Raw genomic sequence first — 22109 nt, forward strand, 5'->3', positions numbered from 1 at the left:
AAGAGAGAGAGGCAGAGACAGAGGCAGAGGGAGAAGCAGGCTCCATGCAGGGAGCCCGATGAGGAACTCGATCTTGAGACCGCGGGATCACCCCCGAAGCCAAAGGCAGACGTTCAACCGCTGAGCCACCCAGGCGCCCCAAGATTTCATTCTTTTTATGCCTGAGTAATATTCCATTATATATATATTATATATATATATATATATAATATATATATGGATATATATATATCCATCTTCTTTATTCATTCATCAATTTTTGGGCACTTGGGCTACTTCCATAGTTTGGCTATTTTAAGAAATGCTACAATACACGTAAGGGTGCATGTATCCCTCTGAATTACTGTTTTTGTATTCTTTGGGTAAATACCCAGTAGTGTGATTCCTGGATCATAGGGTAGTTCTTTTCTTAATTTTTTGAGTACCTTCTATACTGTTTTCCACAGTGACTAGACCAGTTTGTATTCCCAGCAATAGTACAAGAGGGTTCCTTTTTCTCCACATCCTCACCAATACTTGTTGTTTCTTGTGTTTTTTATTTTACCCATTCTGACAGGTTTGAGGTAATATCTTATTGTCATTTTGATTTGTATTTCCCTGATAATAAGTGATGATTATTTTTTTCATGTGTCTGTTGGCCATCTGTATGTTTTCTTTGGAGAAATGTCTGTTCATGTCTTCCACCCATTTCAAATCGGATTATTTGTTTTTTGGGTATTGAGTTCTATCAGTTCTTTATATATTTTGGATACTAACTCTTTATCAGATATGTAATAATCTTCTCCCTCTCAGTAGGTTGTCTTTTTGTTTTATTGATTGGTTCCTTCACTATGTGACTTAACCTCAATTCTTCTTGGCATTTCTCCACCCTAGGCTTATGCCATAGTTCTGGGCTATTACAAGTGCTAAGGCCTGGGAGCAGAAGCCCGTTAAGTCCTTGGCCATCAGGCAACACAGTTTAGCAGTCAGAGGTCTATTGCCTCTGTCCACAGTATTCCTTTATGACCTTGTTATATTGGGATCCTGCCAGTGGCTTGGGAATTTTTGTTAAGGCTGCCAGAACAGCCCCTGTTTTCTCAAGTGTTCCTGTCCATCCGGAGATGGTGCCAGGAAGCAAAATGCATGTCCCTTCTACCCAGGACCCATGTGTCTCCCTGATAGCATTACATTATCCTCAGCTCTAGGGACAGGAAGTGCTAGAATCTCTCTCTAAGCTGGGTAAAATATTTTGCCCTTCATATTTTCTGGCCAAGACACTTAGTCTTTGCCCCTAATCCTCATCCCCTAAGGACTTGGGCTTTTGAAACACAAAAAGAGATTGGCAAGTGAAATCTGCTTTTTGTTGTACCACATTCCCTTGTCCTGAGGCAATAAAACCTGGGTATGGGGGCAAAAGGGTGTGAGAGTAAGATACAGAAATTAAAAGGAGTAACTACAGAAAACATTAAAATATTTGTTTCAGATATGTTACTTGCAAATATCTTCTCCCATTCAGTAGGTTGACTTTTAGTTTTGTTGATTGTGCAGAAGCTTTTTATTTTGATGGTGTCCCAATAGTTTACTTTTGCTTTTGTTTCCCTTGTTTCAGGAGAAATATCTAGAAAGAAGTTATTAGGGCTAATGTCAAAGACGTTACTGCCCATGCTCTCTTATAGGATTTTTATGGTTTCAGGTCTCACATTTAGGGCTTTAATCCATTTTGAATTTATTTTTGTGTATGGTGTAATAAAATAGTCCAGTTTCTTTCTTTTGCATGTTGCTGTCCAGCTTTCCTAACACTGTTTGTTGAGTAGGCAGTCTTTTTCCCATTGGATATGCTTCCTTGCTTTGTTGAAGATTGACTATATAGTTGTGGGTTTATTTTTTTTAAGATTTTTATTTATTTATTTATTCATGAGAGGCACACACAGAGAGAGGCAGAGACACAGGCAGAGGGAGAAGCAGGCTCCATTCAGGGAGCCTGACGTGGGACTCAATCCCGGGTCTCCAGGATCAGGCCCTGGGCTGAAGGCGGCGCTAAACTGCTGAGCCACCAGGCTGCCCGCATTTATTTTTGTTTTTAAAAGATTTTAAAATTTATTTTGGAGAGTGAGAGAGAGAGCACAAGTGGGAGGGGCAGAGGAAGAGGGAGAGAGACTCCCAAGCAGAGCATGGAGATCAACATGGGGCTTGATCTCATGACCCTGAGATCATGACCTGAGCTGAAACCAAGAGTCAAACCCCTAACTGATTATGCTGCCCAGACACCCCCTGGACTTCACATTTCTACAGGAATGATCTCCTGGAGAGGGAAAGGGCTGTTTCAGCATGCCAAACTCAGGCTCTGTATCCTGTCCACATGGGGACTTTGCAGAGGAATTAAGATTTCAGATACTTAGTAAGTTTTAGAGAAATGATGCAGGTTAGGTTTGCTCTTTTTTTTCAGGTTGTCAAGGTGAAGGCATTTATCTTAAATTTACCCCTCTACCTGTTATCTGGCCTGGGGCACATGAGGAAAGACTGTGTCTAGAAGAGGAGATTGTATTCCATAGTAAGGATCCAGAAATTGTACTGTTTAATTTGTTTTTTTTTTTAAGATTTTATTTATTTATTCATGATAGAGAGAGAGAAGCAGAGACACAGGCAGAGGAAGAAGCAGGCTCCATGCAGGGAGCCCGACATGGGACTCGATCCCTGGTCCCCAGGATCGTGCCTTGGTCCAAAGGCAGGCGCTAAACTACTGTGCCACCCAGGGATCCCTGTACTGTTTAGTTTGAAAGTTGGAGAGATCTGCTCATTTTTGAGCTAGGTGATGTTCGTTCTTACTCAGGGGACACTCAACTTCTGCTGGAAGGAAAGAGAGCCTCCTGGGAGGATATTAACAGACCCTAGATGATTCAGGTAAGAAATTCCCCAGTACCAAGGCTTGCCTGGAGAAAAGATCATCCAGGATGCAAGCCCTGGCAATTACTGTCTTGAGCAGGGGGCTTAAGTAAGAGAAGTACATTTTCTTTTTTTTCTTCCAAATTTTTAATTAAATTCTAGTTAGTTAACATATAGTGTAATATTGGTTTCAGGAGTAGAATTTAGTGATTCATCACTTACATATGACACCCAGTGCTCATCATAACAAATGCCCTCCTTCATAGTCATCACCCATTTAGCCCATTCCCTGCCCACCTCCTCTTCAGCAACCCTCAGTTTATTCTCTATCATTAAGAGTGTCTAATGGTTTGCTTCCCTCTTTTTCTTTTTTCTCCCCTTCCCATATGTTCTTCTGTTTTGTTTCCTAAATTCCACATATGAGTGAAATCATATGGTATTTGTCTTTTTCTGACTGACTTATTTTGCTTAGCATAATATACTCTAGCTTCATTCGCCCACATCATTGCAAATAGCAAGATTTCATTCTTTGTGATGGCTGAATAAGAGTCTAATATATATATATATATATATATATATCTCACATTTTCTTTATCCATTCATCAGCAGATGGACACTTGGGCTCTTTCCATAGTTTAGCTATTGTTGATAATGTTGTTATAAACATTGGGGTGCGTGTACACCTTCAAATCTGTATTTCTGTATTCCTTTCAGTAAAAGAAGTAAATTTTCTTTGCCCTAGATGCTAAGATTTTTAAAAAAGATTTTATTTATTTATTCATGAGAGACAGAGAAAGAGAGAGGCACAGACACAGGCAGAGGGAGAAAGCAGGCTCCATACATAGAGCCCGACATGGGACTTGATCCTGGGTTCCCAGGATCATACCCTAGGCCGAAGGTGGCCCAAAACCACTGAGCCACCCGGGCTGCCCGATGCTAAGATTTAATAGAGGGAGAATGTGGCTGCAATATTTTGAGATCTAAATTGATTTTTTCTTTCCTGTATTTCCCCCCACTTTCTCTTACCCCCCCCAAAAAGGTAGTCAGCTTTGTGGTATATTTCAGAGGAAGGAGGTGGTGAGGCAGGAAAACAAATACTCTGTTAGTCTCTCTAGCTTTTGTGTTCCAAAAGTGGAAGCCCTAGGGAACGGCTTAATGTCCAGAGGGAAAGACAAGGTATCTGGGCCAGAAAACTAGAAGAAAGAAAGAATTGCATAAGGCTAAAAAAATATTCTTCTCTTCCTCACTCCCCTCTCCTTGCTTGGGAGGGGGCGCAAACAGAGCTCTGTGGGAGATCAACCAGCACAAACTGCCAGGAGCAACATTTGGTTACTGAAAGACTCAAGAGAGGAAGGGATGTGTGCAATGTCTAGGTGGATGGACCAATAGGTGACCTTGGCAATGAATTTTGTGCTCCAAGTATAAGTATGGCAGAGACATTGGAGAAAACTATAGCACCTGAAAGGACCCATGTGGGCAGAGGGTTGAGCTGTAACTGACAGCCTCTAAAGGACCTGGAAGCATATATCTTTAACCTATCCCTACTCTCTACCCCCATGCCTGGGTACTACATAAGATCCCCAAACTGTGGCATCACCTGGGATGAGAGAAAAGAACATTAGAAATGATGTATTTTTTGCCCAATAACCTAGTAAAAGGAGGGTCAGAAACTGAGTTTCAGGAATAGTCACAACTCTACCTATGGTTGTAGCAGTCAGCTGTAAATTTTGAGATTCATCTCCATTCCATCTTGTTAATTGAAGGAGTTAACTTCTGTATGGTAGGGAGGAGATCAACAGCTAGAAGGGCCATGAAAATATCCCCCAGCCCCACCCCTGTGGGATGCTGGGGTCTAAAAATGGTTCCAGCAAAAGCTTTTGTAATTTCTTGGCACCAGAGCCTTCACTTAAGATGAACTAGATTATTGGAAGAATATTTTCCTAGAATAATATAAAGTCAAGTTGCACATACTTAATATAAATCAAATTTTCTATTTGATGTATAGGAACGTCACAAATGCAACTTGACAGTCAGTGGAAACCAGTGGGTTAGAAAGGAATATTCTCTGCCATCCATTGTTGACTAGCTATAATTGCCCACTCCCCTTTCTGCCTATAGTGGCATTTGTTCTGAGTTATGGACAGGTTGTTTCAAATAGAAGGGCATGTGTGTTAATAAAAGGTTTAAACTGAGAAGAGCCTATGCTTGAATAGGGAACAGACTGATTTCCTAATATCTGAAGGTTGTAAAAGTCACACTACTTTACATTTATTTAGCACACCTTGACTGTCAAAGAGGGACTTCTCAGGAGGGTTAATATCTGAGCAGGTTGAAGGGCTAACATTTTCAGATATTGCTCTGTATTGATTACATCATGGCACTTGGAGACTAAGGAAGAGGAGCAGGCCATAGCTAAGGGAGGTACCTGTTGATTTTCCTAAAGGTGTGGTGGTGGCGGGAATAGGGTACCACCCAGAAGTAAAAATTGTGGTTCAATTAAAGAAAATGGTGAGCACTAGTTTCTAGTTATCATCTCAGTGGGAGTCAGGGGGATAAAAAGGCTTATAATAACTTGGTAACCTTTGAAATAGCCCTTCGATGGTTACTTGGCTATGTCTCCTGTTTTCTACATTGTAGGCAACAATTCAACAGGGAAAAGGGACTATCTTTAGGGGCAGTGAGAAAAGGAGTTTAGGAGACCCCATTCATTCTATAGCGCTAATTTGGAATGCAGAGATCTTTTAGAGTCTGGTACTATTTGGAGAAATCACACCCTGCTCTTCCAAATTTTGCCAGGAAGATCTCCACAGGTGAAGTAGTTGGACCTCCTAGCCCTGAATTTCATTCATGTAGTCTATTTCCATTGTCAAAAGTGGAAGATGGAGATTTGAATTTATTAAGGGCATAGTCTGGTTTTCATACATGTTTTGGCAATCCTTGGATCAATAAATGACTTTCAAGAGAAAAGATGTAAAGATAATAAAGAGGGCTACATGGCTTCTCACTGTTTCACTCCATTTGGATTCTGGAAACTTCATAGTTAAATTTATTGATGGTTTTTTAAAGAGCCGAAAAGGCTGAGGTTATGAGGCCTATGGTAGGAAAAGAAAAAAAAAATGTGGAGAGAGATTGATATAACCCATTAATAGGGCTCTGAGGCTGGGCAGTTGGAAATACTAGCTTTCTGTTTTTCACCACACAGTCTCCTACCCTCAAGGCATCCTGCTAAGGCTTTAGGGGCGTTTGAAAGAAATCCTGGCCCTTAGGGTTAGGAGATGTCATTCAGTGGCTCAGATACCAGATGCAGCCTGGGGGATTGAAAAGCCACAGGCTCTGGAGTGAGTACACTTGGGTTCAAGTTCTGACTCTTCCACACATAGTTGTGTGAACTTGAGCAAGTCATGGCCGTTTTCCCCTCCTGAGCCTCAGTTTCTTCCCCTGTGGAGCCAGGATTATTCATGAAAAAATGACAGAAACAATTCCGTTACAGTGTCTGATACAATGCAGGAAACAGATCTTAAAGCTGCTGTGCCAAGGTTAACGTGTAGTGAAAGCTTGAAGGAGGTAGCATTCACTACCAACTAGAGGAGAGGGCTGGTGAGCGGGAGGAGATGGCGAGAGCCTGCTTTAGGGGGAGGTGGCCTTTCCCCCCCGCATGTGCGCAGTCAAGGAGACCAGCAGAGCAGAGAAGGGGCGGGGCTAGGTTTCTGAAGGGGTTGCTATGGCACCGAGGGGCCAGAGGAGGTTAACCGAACCCTTAAAACATTACTCCCTCCCCCACCCGTCACTGCCTAGGCCGAAGGCCATTGTTCCCAGCAAAATGGCGTCGGTAACTTCCCTCCGGGCCAGAGGCCTAAGTAAAGCTGAGGATGGAAAGGAGACTGGAGATGGGAACAAAAACTACAATTCCCAGGGTACACCTCACCCGCCTGCGAGGCGCAATGCACGTGCCTAGGCCTAGCGGTTACAGGCCGTCAAAACTCCGTTTCATAGCTTCACTTTCCCATCCCCACTTTCGTTGTTGCCCAGCCCCCGCGCGCGCGCACTGCGGCTCTGGGGGTGGGGGGGACATGCCGTGCCCGTTGCCCTCGCAACGTAACCAGGAGACCGGTATTCGTAAATCTGTGCTTCGATTTCTAATCCCGAAGCCGGCAGGTATGGATCTCGCGAGAAAAGACGGGAGTTGGAAAAAGGGAGTTAGGGGTGGTGGGTGAAAAGGTGTTGGCGGGTACCACATTTGCATTTAGAGGGTTGCGGATAACAGAGTGGATGGTGGGTGGCTGGGAAGTAGTGTGTGCTTAGACTTTTTTTTTTGGAGGGGGGAGAAGGTAAAGCAGCCGTGGAGAGAGAGCTTTTGAACACACAGGAGGTGTCACGCGTGTTTTGCAAAGGAGAGAAGCCTTTATCCTGCTCGACGCGCATCCCTCTCTCCCGCTGCGTTGAAGAGGGCGGGGGAGGAGTGCGCACGCCCTAGTTGGCTAGCCACTCAGCACCTCGCAGTGATAGGGGCTGTTCGGAGTTGGGGCTGCTCCGTCGGCTCTCTCCGCCCCTCCCCCTCTTCTTTCCTCCCCTCCCTTCCCCGCCCCCCTCCACCCTCCTCTCCTCTCCAGAATTCCCTGGCTGGAGTACGCGTGCGCTTGCTCTGCTCCCGGGAGAGCGCGAGCTTTTGCTCATACCCCGCTCCCCTAACCCCGCCCGCTCTTTACCTACCGGCTGTAGCTGGCCCGGTGGGCTCGCGGGAGACGCTCGCGCGCGCACGCGCACACAACGCGGAGCGGAGCTCGAGACATCGAGGAGGGGAGTAAGAAGCATCGGAGGAGGCGATAGAGGAGGAGGCGGTGTGTGTATCTGTGTGTGTTCTACCGTGTGGCTCGTCGAGGGGCGAGCGGAGGCTTGAAAGAGGGCGAGAGAGAAGCGAAAAGAGTCCGAGTCTCTGTCCGTGAGAGCCTCTAATCTGGTGAGGGTCCCGGGCCGGCCAGGGCTCTGGGAGAGAGGGAGGAGGCCGGGGGGCGTGTCTGGGATCCGGCTGAGAGATGAATGGGCCGGGGATGAATGGAGGGAGGCAGCAGCGGCCAAGAGTCTGTTCCGAGTAAGCGCCCTTAGTGGAGGGGGGCGGGGGGGGCGGCTTGACCGAGGCTGGGTGATTGCTGTCGCCAAGAGGTATGGGACGAGGTCGGGCTTGGGTCTTCGAGGTTGTCGGAGCCGCTGTCCGTTTGAGCGAATGGGCAGAGAGAGAAATTCTAAGGGAGACAAGTGGGGAAGGGCAGGTTTGGGGTTGAGGTGCGTTTTTTTGTCTTCTTTGCTGCTTTTGTTGAGGGTGGCAACTTTGGGAGTTGATGGAAGAAGACTAGGGAATGGGGAAGGTGAGGTGGATACTTGAGGGGGACCGGGAGATGGTTGACAAAGGACTGAGTGATCGTTTGAGTGCGATTGAGGCTGCTGAAAGAGAAGATCGCTTCAGGTGTGGGAAGTTGAGTTTCAGTGGGTAATGGGGTAGGGGAAAGTGGATTTAATTTAGAGATTCATTTGATGTGTGAAAGTCGATAGGACTGCATCAGGTGAGGGAATATTACTGTCTGTGTAAGTGGGTTAGGTTCAAGGAGATTGAGAGGTGTTATTTGGGAACGGGTGGTATTTTCTGTGACTGACAGCTTGGGGGTGGGGAGGGAATAGTATGGTTTAGTATAAAAGTGGTGAGGTGACTTCACTGTACTGAAAGAGGTTTTGTTTGACTAGTTAAGAAGGTGAAACATTTATGGAGTGGGCTGTGGGTGGAAATCCTTCCCTATCTTGGGAGTTGATAGACCCTGTTTTTTTTTTTTTCTTTTTAAAAGATTTTATTTATTCATTCATGAGAGACACAGAGATAGAGGCAGAGGCATAGGCAGAGGGAGAAGCAGGGTCCATGCAGGGAACCCAATGTGGGACTCCATCCTGGGACTCCGGGATCATGCCTTGAGTCAAAGGTGTCAACCACGAAGCTACCCAGGCATCCGGATAGACCCTGTTAAAATGAAATTGAACCCTCAAAACAGATGCGAGTGGTATGGATATTCCTTCTTAAGAGTTGCCTTTGACTAAAGCAATTACATGAATAAATACTCTTTTAAGTTGTGAAAATCTTCTGTGTAGTAGTGATTGCTTCCAACTTTGGGAGGCATTGTTACCTGTTTTTCACTTACCGTAAGTTGTAACAATCAAGATAACTTTTGAAGAGATCTCAGTATATGACACAGAGCATCAGGTGTCTTCTAGATAGTCTCTAACCTTTAAGTTGATGAATTTAAAAATTGTTTAAAGTCAGGAGCCTAAAGGAAAGCATACTCTGCATTAAAGGATAGCTAAAATGTACTAAAGCTGATTTTGAATGCTAAAATAATTATACGTGATCTTTTTTGGTCATTTTGAATTTACCTTGTTTGAAAATTGGCACTTGCTTTTTTCCTGTGAGTTTAAATTGTAGCAGATTACTAGGACATTTTGTTCTCGAATACATTACTTATCTTTTGGTAAGGATACCTTGTGATGGTCTCATTCTGTTCTGGGTCAAGATTAATAGTTCATGGATTTGTAACTTTTCATGGTTACTTTCTACAAACTTTACTGACATATACTCATTATCTTGGAAATGTTGCAAATTTGAGAACATTCCCATGCCCTTTTTCTTTTATTCTGCTTTGATGTTGGAAAGAGTGTAATCCTTGTTTTGGCTACCCAGAATTTAAATACAAAAGCTGATACTATGTTCTTATTCTCATAGATTAAAATGAATACTTAGTGTATTAAGCAATAGAGTAGAAGTATAAAAGCACCATGAGAGCCTGGGAATGTTGCACCAACTTTGGCGGCAAGGTAGCCTCCCAGTTTTGAACTAGATATTTGGAGTGGAAGAACTTTCAGGTTTTGAGGCTAGGAAGTTTAAGTTTGGTATATCTGGAGAGTGGGTTGAAATAAGGCTAGAATCTTAGATTGAGTCTGGGGTGAAGGACTGCCCTGCCGGATTTGGAGCCGTTGACTATTTAAGAAGGGGAATAACGTAAGCAGATTTTTGGTATTCATCTCTCTGCCTTTGCTTCTGATGTCCCAACCCGCCCCCATTCTCCCCCCCCCCCACACCTGGAATGTTCTCTCCCCCTCCCTTTGAATTTGAGCTCCTTTTTAGACTAACCTCTGTCATTAGTTATTCCTGAAAGCCTTTCCTGCTCTCCCCCATCTTTTTCCCTTTCCCTAGCAGCCTCCACTAAGCTACATTAGATGCCCCTCTTTAGTGGTCCCATCACACCTTGTACATATTTTAATTACTGTGCTTCTGTTGGTAGGCAGCAGGAAAGTTATTTGCCTTTTTTATACCTAAGAGAGAAAATAAGGCACAGAAAGATAAGACCTGCTCTATTAAGTAAGTGGTGGACCCTGAAATTTTGACTTCTAGACCAATGTTGATCCTCATATCACAAGTCTGCATTTTTGATGTAATTATTCCATGGTGTTTTAGGAGTTAAATTTCTGTAATTCAAACTTTAATTATCTTCCATAAAGTACAGGAATTTTTCATTAAGGTGTACATTACTTAGCCAGTAAATGATAAAGCCAGTGGTTGCATAGAACCAGAATAGTAATAAAGGAGAATTGTTATATTACTATAAGATTTCTAGTCAGATAATTTACTTTAAAAATTAACAGAAGGTCTAAATTTTTGTGTATATGTTTGTGGGGGAGGGGATTGTGTGCAAGGAAAAAAAACCCTTCAGTACCCCATCTTAGCATAAGTAGACCAGCTCTATTTGCAGATTTACTTGATTATGTCTCTTGGCTAAAGTCCATTATACTTTCAGAGAGGTGGGTTTTTTTCCATTTTTTGTTTGAGATCATAAAAATTATGGCACTGTTAGGAGATATTTGATGATTGTAAAGGACATCTATAAAAGCATTCATTCAGAAATTTCCAAAACTTTGAGAGTAGAATTTGATGCCATTTTAAATTGTTTTGGTAGAACTTGTCCTGAGATATTTGATTTAGGAAATGTTGAGGTTAAGTTATTGCAGTAGTGAGCCTTTAATTCTCCTTTCTTCAGGGCTATTTTTTTTCATTAACAGAAATGAAGTAACATTGTTTTCTGTGTTTTAACCTGGTAACCTTTTATTGTGATAAAATTTTAGAGTGCACAATTAAGTAACTTCATGATGTTGCATATTTAGTTCCAAAACATTTTCATCTATGGATTTGCCTATTCTAGATAGTTCATATAAATGAAATCATGCATTACATTACCTTATTGTCTGGCTTTTTTCACTTCACATGTTTTTGAGATTCAATAATGTTGTGGCATGTATCAGTATTTCATTCCTTTGTTTTAAAAAGTTTGTTTGTTTTTAGTAATCTCTATATGCAATGTGAGTCTCAAACTCACAACCTTGACAAGAGTTGCCTGCTCTTCTGACTGAGCCAGCCAGGTGTCCCTATTATTTCATTCCTTTTTATGGTTTCCTTGTATGGGTATATTACATTTTGTTTATTTATTCATCAGTCCATAGTCATTTGGGATCTTTCTACCTTTTGGCTTTATGCATAATGCTCATATGAATATTTGTGTACAGGTTTTTGTTTGAACACCTGTTTTCAATTCTTTCAGATATGTACCTAGAAGTGGAAATACTGAGTCATATGGTAGTTCTGTTTTAACTTGTTGAGGAACCACCAAACTGTTTTCCACAGTGGCTGCACCATTTTACATTCCCACCAGCAATGTACAAGGGTTCTAATTTCTTCACATCCTCACCAACATTTGTTACTCTCTGGGTTTTTTATGAAATGGGATCTCATTGTGGTTTTTATTTGTCTTTCTGTAACGACTAATGATGTGTAGCATCTTTTTATGTGGTCGTTGACTATTTGAATTTCTTCCTTAGAGAACTATTTAAATCTTTTGCCTGTTTAAAATTTTTTTATTGTTGACTTGGAAGAGTTTTTAAAGAATATATTTTAGATACTAGACCCTGATCAGACATATGATTTGCAAATATTTTCTTTCATTCTGAGTTGTCTTTTTACTTTTTTTAAATTTTGTTTATTCATGAGAGAGACACAGAAAGAGGCAGAGACATAGGCAGAGCAAGAAGCAGGCTCCCCAGGGGGAGCCTGATGTGGGACTCCATCCCAGGACTCCGGGATCACAACCTGAGCTAAAGGCAGACGCTCAACTACTGAGCCACTCAGGTGTCCAGTCTTTACTTTGTTGATAGTGTCTTTTGATGCACAAAAGGTTTGAAATTTGAAGTCCAGTTTATCAATTTTTTGTTGCTTGTGCTTTCAGTGTTATATTTAAGAAACCATTGCCAAATCCAAGACAATGAAGATTTTTTTAAATTTATTTTTTATTGGTGTTCAATTTACTAACATACAGAATAACCCCCAGTGCCCATCACCCATTCACTCCCACCCCCCGCCCTCCTCCCCTACAATGAAGATTTACTCCTATCCCTTCTTTGAAGAATTTTATTGGTCTAGCTTTAATATTGAAGTCTTTGATCCACTTTGAGTTAATTTTTGTATATGGTATGAGGTCAGGGTCCAGCTCTATTCTTTTGTATGTGGATTATCTTGACTTTTTTTTAAACCAGAACTTTTTTTAAAAAATATTTTATTTATTTATTCATAGACACAGAGAGAGAGAGGCAGAGACACAGGCAGAGGGAGAAGCAGGCTCCATGTAGGGAGCCCGATGTGGGACTCGATCCCGGGTCTCCAGGCTCACACCCCAGGCTGCAGGCGGCGCCAAACTGCTGCGCCACCAGGGCTGCCCTTATCTTGACGTTTTATAAACTATAAAATAGAAAAGGGGGTGGGAGGTACAAGCTTCCAGTTATGGAAGTAATAAGTCACAGTGATAAAAGGTACAGCATAGGGAACCTAGTTAATGATATTTTAATAGCATTATATGGTGACAGATGGTAGCTACACTTATGGTGAGCATAGCATAATATAAGGACTTGTGGAATCACTATGTTGTATGCCTGAAACTAATGTAACATTGTGTGTAAACTATACTTCAAAAAGATACATAATATACAATATTATACATGTATTTAAGTGATGCTATTTTGTAGCAATATGTAGTTATTCTTTGGGCATTTGTGGAGGAGAAATGTTTCTAAATGCATTTTTGAAGGTCATGCTTTATATTTGAAGAGTGGGGATATTCTAAAGCTCTTTGTGAGGCAGTGAGACTTTCATGGTCAGGAAACTTCAATATGGCAAGCTAGACAATCCTTATGGTAAAGTTGCATAAGTGTTTTTTTTTTATAAAGAGTATTATTTTTATTTTCAGATTGTTTGTGTAGGGTGAAATCTTTGCTTAAAACTTGTGGGGGGAGAGCAGCCCCAGTGGCGCAGCGGTTTAGTGCTGCCTGCAGCCCGGGGCATGATCCTGGAGACCCAGGATCCAGTCCCATGTCGGGCTCCCTGCATGGAGCCCGCTTCTCCCTCTGTCTGTGTCTCTGCCTCTCTCTCTCTGTGTGTTTCTCTATGAATAAATAAATAAAATCTTTAAAAAAGAAACCTTAAAAAAAACTTGGGGGGGGGGAAGCAGATTTAGTTTATAATTAACCAGAAATTGGCATTGGATTTATCCTAAAAGCAGACATATCTATGTGTTACATTGTTTCTGAGCTGGCTTCTTGACCAAAACATGTATCAATCAGTACCTTGTGGAGACTTTTTATTTGTAGCTTAGGCTATAATCACCTGTACATTGTCCTATTCATTTAAGAATCATGTAAGATTATTTTAGTTCAACAGAACTAAACTTGTAAAAATGAGAATTAAAATTTAGCATGGTACAATTGATTTGTAAATCTCAGCCTATAGTTAAGTGTAATTAAAATAGGGACATTATCTCAAATTGTTTTAAACACTAGGGCATGTGCGTGTGTTGAATAGGAGAGTGGGAAATTGGCTTGATCAACCCCAAGACCTATGAGGTACTAGTTCAGCTCTGATGATATCCAATGCTGCCCAGAGCATAACTGAGGCTACTGTGGCATTTCCATTCAGAGTTAGCCTTTGAAGGTTTCTAGCAAGAGAAAAAAAAAAAACAAACAACAAACCCTTGACGATATGTGGTTCATTACCAAGTAAGGAACCTTTCAGATGCATTGATAACTTACTCTGAAGCTGTTAGTCCAAGTGAATTTTGGAGTATGACATACCAAACATATTTGTCATTCATTTAACTGTATTGTGTCCTTCTAGTGTGCAGAGTTGATGTGTTGGGAATAGATGAAAAGGAAACAAAGCAGGCAATGACTCTGGTCTCTTTGAGAATACTTACTTTATGGTTGGTGGACAACAGACAGTTAGCAAATCTATCAGAACATAAATGCTGAGAAGAATGTGTTTTCTAAAAAGATTTTATTTTTAAGTAGTCTCTATACCCAACATAGGGCTCAAGCTCACAGTCCTAAGGTCAAGAGTCTCATGCTCCACTGACTGATCCAGCCAGGAACCCTGAGAAGAAATTTTCTTAAATGGTGCTGGGATGTTAGAGAGAAGCCTCTTTAGCTCAGGTGGTTAGTTTGGAAGGCTTCTTTGAGGAGGTGACTTTGAAGAGAGATCTGAATGTTAAGAGACCAGCAGTTCTTAGTATCCCTTCTGTTAATTTTTATTTTATTAAATTATTAATTTATCTCTTCTAAACACTTTAGATTTCTTAATATTTTATTTTTATTTATTTTTTTTAAAAGAATTTATTTTATTTATTCATGAGAGGCACAGGGAGAGAGAGAGAGAGAGAGAGAGAGAGAGAGAGAGGTAGAGACACAGGCAGAGGGAGAAGCAGGCTCCATGCAGGGAGCCCAACGTGGGACTGGATCCCGGGTCTCCAGGATCACGCTCCGGGCCGAAGGCGGTGCTAAACCGCTGGGCCACCGGGGCTGCTCCAGGTTTCTTAATATTTTAAATGTGTGAGTTACCTGTCTTTGTTTCTAAGGAAAAAAGAAACTAAACCCAGGTACATTCCTTATGAGAAGAGATTGTGTCTGCAAGTGAAAATGTCACTGGAGTAGGAGTCAGCCTGGGTTCTGGTCTTAACTTCAGTGTAATCTTGTGTAAGTCTGTAAGCATCGATTTCCTCACTTGTTACTAAACAAAACAAAAGTCCTACCTATTTTGCAGGGTTTTTTTTTTTTTTTTTTGGCTAATTAAGTGAAAAAATATACTTTGTAAATTCTACAACTACGCATGAAATACAGTGTGTTCTATTAACATATTTTTGGAGTCAAAGTTCCTCAATTGAGAAATGTTTTCCTACCAATTTAAAGCTTTCCTGTCTCTCTAACCATCTGGTAAATTTTAACACCAAATATTGAAACTCATTGATTATTCAGGAGGGGTTGGGTTCTTAGAAAGTGGTAGTGTGGTAGAAAATATGTTGGATTTGGAGCTAGAAAATGGGTTCCAGAATTCTCCCCTTCACTTACTGGCTTTGTGACTTGGGCACGATGCTAAACTTTTTTGGCCTTCCTAATTTTCAGAATTCAGGGCAATACCAAATAGCTCTCAGAGTTGTTAGGAGTAATCAAGCTAAATACATGAAGTTCTTATGAAAACTATAAAGCAAGGTTTGATAACCTTTTTTCTGTAAAGGACCAGATTGTATAATTTTTTTTTTTTTGCGGGTTTTGCGGTTTTGTGGGCCATGAAGTCTGTTGCAACAACTCAGCTCTGCTGTTGTAGCAGCCATAGGCAATATGTAAATGAATGAGTGTGGCCGTGGTCCGATAAAACTTTATGAACACTGAAATGTGAATTTCAAATAATTTTTCTGTCACAAAATACTATTCTTCTTTTGATTTTATCCCCCAACCATTTAAAAATATAAGAATCTTTCTCAGCCTACCTGTTGTACAAAAACTGGCAGTGAGGTGAGTTGGGTTTGGCCTGAGAGCTGTATGTAGTTTTTCCACCACTGTTGTAAAGGGTTAGGCAGAATAAAGTGTTAATTAGGGATTTGAGGGCAGCCTGGGTGGCTCAGCGGTTTAGCCCCGCCTTCGGCCCTCTGCGTGATCACGGAGACCCGGGATCGAGTCCCACGTTGGGCTCCCTGCATGGAGCCTGCTTCTCCCTCTGCCTGTGTCTCTGCCTCTCTCTCTCTGTGTCTCATGAATAAATAAATAAAATCTTAAAAAAAAAGAAAGAAAAAACTAACTTAAAAAAATAATTAGGGATTTGAGGGTAGGTGATTGATAAATATAAAGCTAGGTGCCCCGATAAATATAAATTGTTTAATTTTGATAATGAAAGAAGGTGGAGATCATTTCAGCCCCTTTTTTAATTTGGACCTAGAGGTTTCGTCACACAAAATGAGCATCTTGAATTGAGGAAATGATCTTGCCAAAGCAAAACTGGATGATGGAAATGAGAAAGAAGATAGTTTTAGTGTTACAAACTCCCAAGGACTGTAATGTGGTTGTGTATTGTATGTACCTGTGTAGTTCAGGGTTGTGTATAGTGTTATGCACGTGGCGCCACATCTTATGAGGCCCCATACTAATGAGTAAGGAGTAGACTTGGGAGTACAGTGCCTGAGTTGAATTCTGGCCCTGGTTTTTACTAGCTGTGTGATTTTAGAGAAGTTAACTTAATTTTTTGAGCTTAGTTTCCTCATTTGTAAAATGGGAATAAAAATATTATCTACCTCAAGATTTTTGTAATGATTACATGAGAAAATGCATGAAGGGGCTTACAGTGCTCGGCACAAAACACTCAAGGAGTGTTAATTGATGATATTTATTTGGTTTTATGTTGTACATGCCTTATTTGTTTTTTCCTTCCTTCAGTTATTTTGAAAAATGATAATATCCTTTTTTTAAGATTTTATTTATTTATTCATGAGAGACACACACACACACACACACACAGGCAGAGACATAGGCAGAGGGAGAAGCGGGCTCCATGCAGGGAGCCCAATGCGGTACTCGATCCCGGGTCTCCAGGATCACACCCTGGGCCAAAGGCGGCGATAAACTGCTGAGGCACCTGGGCTGCCCCAAAAATGATAATATCCTTAACTGGTTCTTTTGTACAGATTGTTGATGGACAATTCTGCTATAAAGGATTAAAATAACATAGAGATAGATTAAAACCTTAAGGTCCACCTTTACACAATTTCTGCCCTCTGGTAGGTACCATTATTAAGACTTGACTGTAGGGGCACTAGGCTGACTCAGTTGGTAGAGCATGTAACTCTTGATCTCAGGGTTATAAGTTTGAACCCCACTTTGGGTGTAGAGATTACTTAAAAATCATAGAAAAATCCTTAAAAAGAAGAGTTGACTGTAAACTTGTACTGTCCTTTTTTCTCTGTATTTATATGCATATACATATACAAGTAAAAATATATATATGTTTTATGACTTGCTCTTTTCCCAAAGATATGACTTAGGATTCTTTTCATGTCGGTCTGTCTCTTTCTCTCTCTATATATATCCTCTCTATATATATATTTATATATATGTGGAGAATGAAGTAGCTATATATATATATGTATATACACACACACACACACACACACACATTCTCTTTAATGAATACATAGTATTTAATACAACTTGCTTCTTTAACCTGTCGGATAAATTAGGAACATATTTTTCCAGGATCCCTGGGTGGCGCAGCGGTTTGGCGCCTGTCTTTGGCCCAGGGCGCGATCCTGGAGACCCGGGATCGAGTCCCACGTCGGGCTCCCGGTGCATGGAGCCTGCTTCTCCCTCTGCCTGTGTCTCTGCCTCTCTCTCTCTCTCTCTGTGACTATCATAAATAAATAAAAATTAAAAAAAAATAAAACAAAATAAAAAAGGAACATATTTTTCCATGCTGTTTTGTATGCATTTAAACATGACTTGCTCTTTTCCCAAAGATATGACTTAGGATTCTTTTCATGTCGGTCTGTCTGTCTCTCTCTCTCTATATATATATCCTCTCTCTATATATATTTATATATATGTGGAGAATGAAGTAGCTATACACACACACACACACACACACACATTCTCTTTAATGAATACATAGTATTTAATACAACTTGCTTCTTTAACCTGTTGGATAAATTAGGAACATATTTTTCCATGCTGTTTTGTATGCATTTAAACATACATGAGTACATTTAGAAACAGGGTTTTGTGAGTTTTTTCCACATAAGATATATATATGTTGTACTATAATTTATTGTTTTTCACTTAATAGTATTTATGTGTAGATTTTTATACTTCATATATATCCATTTCTCATTTTTAAAACATGTATATTATTACGTAGTACAGATGTATCACTGCTTATTTTACCATTCTCTCTTATAGATGGATATTTAAGTTCTTTTCAATATTTTTTGCTATTCCAAACAATGCTTCAGTAAGAGTCCTAGTGCATACATAAATTTGTATACATACAAGAATATTTCTTACATACATACTAAAAAGTGATTGCTGGTGATAAGTATGCATTAAGATACTTGGAATTTGTCAAATGAAAAGGCTATTCCAGTTTGTCTGCCAAGAGTGCACGAAGTGCTGAATTTCTCATATGCTTCTCAATATATATTATTAACAGAGTTTTAGGCTCATCTGATGGACAAAAAATATTAAATTGTTTGAATTTGCGTGTCCCTGCTTACTAAAGAGTTTGAGCCATCTTTCTACCATCCATGTATTGGCCATTTTTTATTTCCTACTGATTTTTTTAGTTCTTTATATATTCTGGATATTAATGCTTTGCTGTACATGTTGCAGATGTTTGCTCCCAGTCTGTTGCTTAGCTTTTAACCTTGTTCATGGTCGAATGGCCAAATGTGTTAGCTTTTTTATTAATGGTCGTTGCATTTTGTCTTTTTATGAGAGCCTTTCTTCAGGTTAAAAATATATTCATCCATATTTTCTTTTAATAGTTATATAGTTTTGCTTTTACATTTAGCTCTTTAGCCTACCTGGAATTTATTTTTGTGACTGGTTTTATGTAGGGCTTTAACATCCTCCCCCCGCATATAGAGAGAGCCAGTTGTTCTGACAATGTTTATTATGCTATCTGTTCTGTGCTGAAACGACATTATTTAACTCACTATGGCTGTATTATATTACAGTTTTCTTTATATAGGTATTGCATGTTTCTTCTTGAGTTTATTCCTAGATGAATATAACTTTGTTGCTCTTATGTACAGGATAGTGTGTGTGTTTAAAATCTCAGTGACCTACCTTCCTTCTTTACACCCAGTCCTTCCCTCCCCTTCCTCGTGCTGCCCATCTCCAGTGCCCTCACCTTAGAATAGTTGTTTTTTGTTGTTGTTTTATTTTTTTAAAAGATTTTATTCATTTATTAAATATTTTAATTTGTTTATTTGATAGGGAGAGAGAGAGAGTGCATGTGCGCACACTAGCAGGAGGAGCAGCAGAAGGAGAGGGAGAGGGGATCCCTGGGTGGCGCAGTGGTTTGGCACCTGCCTTTGGCCCAGGGCGCGATCCTGGAGACCCGGGATCGAATCCCACGTTGGGCTCCCGGTGCATGGAGCCTGCTTCTCCCTCTGCCTATGTCTCTGCCTCTCTCTCTCTCTGTGACTATCATAAATAAATAAAAATTAAAAAAAAAAAAAGAAGGAGAGGGAGAAGCAGGCTCTCCGCTGAGCAGGGGGCCCCACGCAGGGCTCCGTTGGGCTCTATCCCGGGATCATGATGTGAGCTGAAGGTAGATGCTTAATTGAGTGAGCCACCCAGGCACCCCAAGATTTTATTTATTAGAGACAGAGAGAGATCACAAGCAGGGGTAAGGGGCAAAGGGAGAGGGAGAAGTAGGCTCCCTGCTGAGCAGGAAGCCCAACAATGTGGGACTAGATTCCAGGACCCTGGAATCATGACTTGAGCTGAATGCAGATGCTTAAGTCACCGAGCCACCCAGGTGCCCATAGAATAGTTGTTTCTTAAATTACATTTTCTAACTGATTAGTGCGGATGTATAGCAAAGCTATTGATTTCTGTTTGTTGATTTCATCTTTGGCCTTTCCTCTGAGCTCTCTTGTTAGTTCCTATTATAGTTTTTTAGTTGATTTGCTTGGATTTTCTAGATAGATAATCATATAACCTGCAAGTTTTGAATTTTGTGACATACTTTCCAATATTCATACATGTTTTATTTCCTTAAGTGGTAGCAGTGATAATAAGAATTGTTGGCTTATTCATGACTTTAATTATTGTTTATGTGAAAGATGTTTAACCTCACTCATGAGATAAATGCTAATTAAAACCACACTGAGATTCCTTTTAAAAATCTATCAGTGTTAAAAGTCAAAAAGTTTGATAACACCTTTTTGTTTTCAAGGTTCTGGGGTAAAGGACAGCTTCATACATTATAGGTGGAAGTTTGAATTGGTATAATGCCCATGGAAGGCAGTTTGGCAGCGTTATATAAAGATGCACACAAAAAAAGATGCACAGGCATTATATGTATTATACTGGATATATTAGCATACTTCAATGAAAGTTAAATATGCAAATTTATTTTGATCCAACAATCTCACTTCAGGGAATACATATATATACACACACCCACACGCATATATACATACATATATGCAAAGTATGCAATGTTATCTGTCATAATAACCTAGCAAATAATTGAATAATATATACTATATAGGTTTTAAAAAATAAGAATGAGGAACTTCTATGTAGTGACAGGGGAAAAAATAACTTGTGACTATAAACAAAAGTTTGGTATATATGCTACTTTTTGTGAAGGGAAGGAGAAAGAGAACATGTATTTATATTTGCTTATTTGCCTAAAGAAACTCCAGAGAGCTACGCAATAATCTGATGAGTGGTTCCCTGTTGGGGGAGTGATGGCAACTGAGTGGATGGAAAACAAGGTTGGGAGGGAACCTGTTAATTATATACCTCTTTGATTTTTGAATTTTAGGACTATAGTTTTAAAAATTAAATTAAAAATGGTTTCTTGAATTATTTCAACTCCTCCAAGAACATTTTTGTTTTTCTTGATCTTTCTTTTCTGTGTTACAGGTTTTCTCCAAATGACTGATCTGTCCATATTTAAGAATGAGCTAGTAGAAGGGCTGACTGGGAGTTCTATGTACTGAGACAGGGTTGTCAACTGGTAGGCTTTATTTTGGGGTGAGTGGGTGTACAGCTGGCTAATACATTTGGAGGGTCCAAATACCAGAGGGCAAAGGCTTTGCCCTGTGGTGCCCTCGTTCATCCTGGTTTGTTGAATTTGATATTCTGCATGCAAGGATTTTTGTCTCTTATGGAATGGGGAGGAGAGTTCATTAACTGTATCATAATTTAGTCCCTTTTTCAGCCTTTTATTTACTCTGGCACTTTATGGGATCACTTATTTCTGGGATTTGGTCCTGCAAGTCTTCTCCCTCCTGGGTTGGAACCATTTCTATTACATATTTTAGGTTGTAGCATCATTTGATTTGTGTTACTAGCCAGTTCTTTCCTATCTGCTCTCTGTCAGAAATTATTGAAATCTTATATTTGCTATGCCATTTTCCATTTGTGTCCTTGACTTATGACTTATACTTTTGTAGTTTTTTTTTTAACCATCACTTTTCCAGAGTCTTGGAAAGTACAAGGGATGTAACTGTTCAGTTCACCTTCTTGAACCAGAAGTCAACAGTTATATATCTTAAACTTGGGTAAACTGTAAGCTCCTTGAGGACAAGGACTGACTTTTTATTTTATCCCCAGCTCCTGATAGTGCTTGGCACTTGGTAAACGTTTATTAATTTGAATACATATATGTGTGTGTATATATATATATATATACATATATATGTATGTGTGTGTGTGTGTGTGAATGAGAAAGAGAGGATTATTAATGGGAAATTTACTGTATAATAAATGACTACTTAAAAATTTATATTGAACTATACTTGACATACAACATTGTGTTAGTTTTAGGTGTACTGCATAGTAATTTTACAATTCTACACATTATGCAGTGCTCAACACAGTAAGCGTAGTTGCCATCTGTCACCATACAAAGTTATTACGATATAATTGACTATATTCCCTATGTTGTACTCTTCATCTCTGTGACTTATTTTAGAACTGGAAGTTTGTATCTCTTAATCATTTTCCCTATCCCCTCATTCCCCTCCCTTGTGGCAACCACCAGTTTGTTATCTGTATTAGTAAGCCTATTTATTTCCCTTTGTTGTTTTTTTCATTAGTTTTGGTTTTTAGATTTC

At 40.2% G+C, this 22109-nt stretch overlaps 1 protein-coding gene across 4 annotated transcripts in view; it reads left to right on the plus strand.

The window, feature by feature from the left end:
* Positions 1-6827: 6827 nt before the first annotated feature.
* WNK3 (WNK lysine deficient protein kinase 3) overlaps positions 6828-22109 on the plus strand; it is a 159596-nt gene continuing 144314 nt past the window's right edge. The window contains exon 1 of one of the 4 annotated variants that reach the window (XM_077889328.1): positions 6828-7017. The gene's annotated coding sequence lies outside the window, so the exon portion shown is untranslated. Of the gene's footprint in view, positions 7018-7468; positions 7820-9707; positions 9899-22109 lie in introns of those variants that run through there. The other 3 variants (XM_077889327.1, XM_077889329.1, XM_077889330.1) reach the window with 3 other exon arrangements.

The sequence above is a fragment of the Canis aureus genome, chromosome X (genome assembly GCF_053574225.1).
Source record: "Canis aureus isolate CA01 chromosome X, VMU_Caureus_v.1.0, whole genome shotgun sequence".
Classification (NCBI taxonomy): domain Eukaryota; kingdom Metazoa; phylum Chordata; class Mammalia; order Carnivora; family Canidae; genus Canis; species Canis aureus.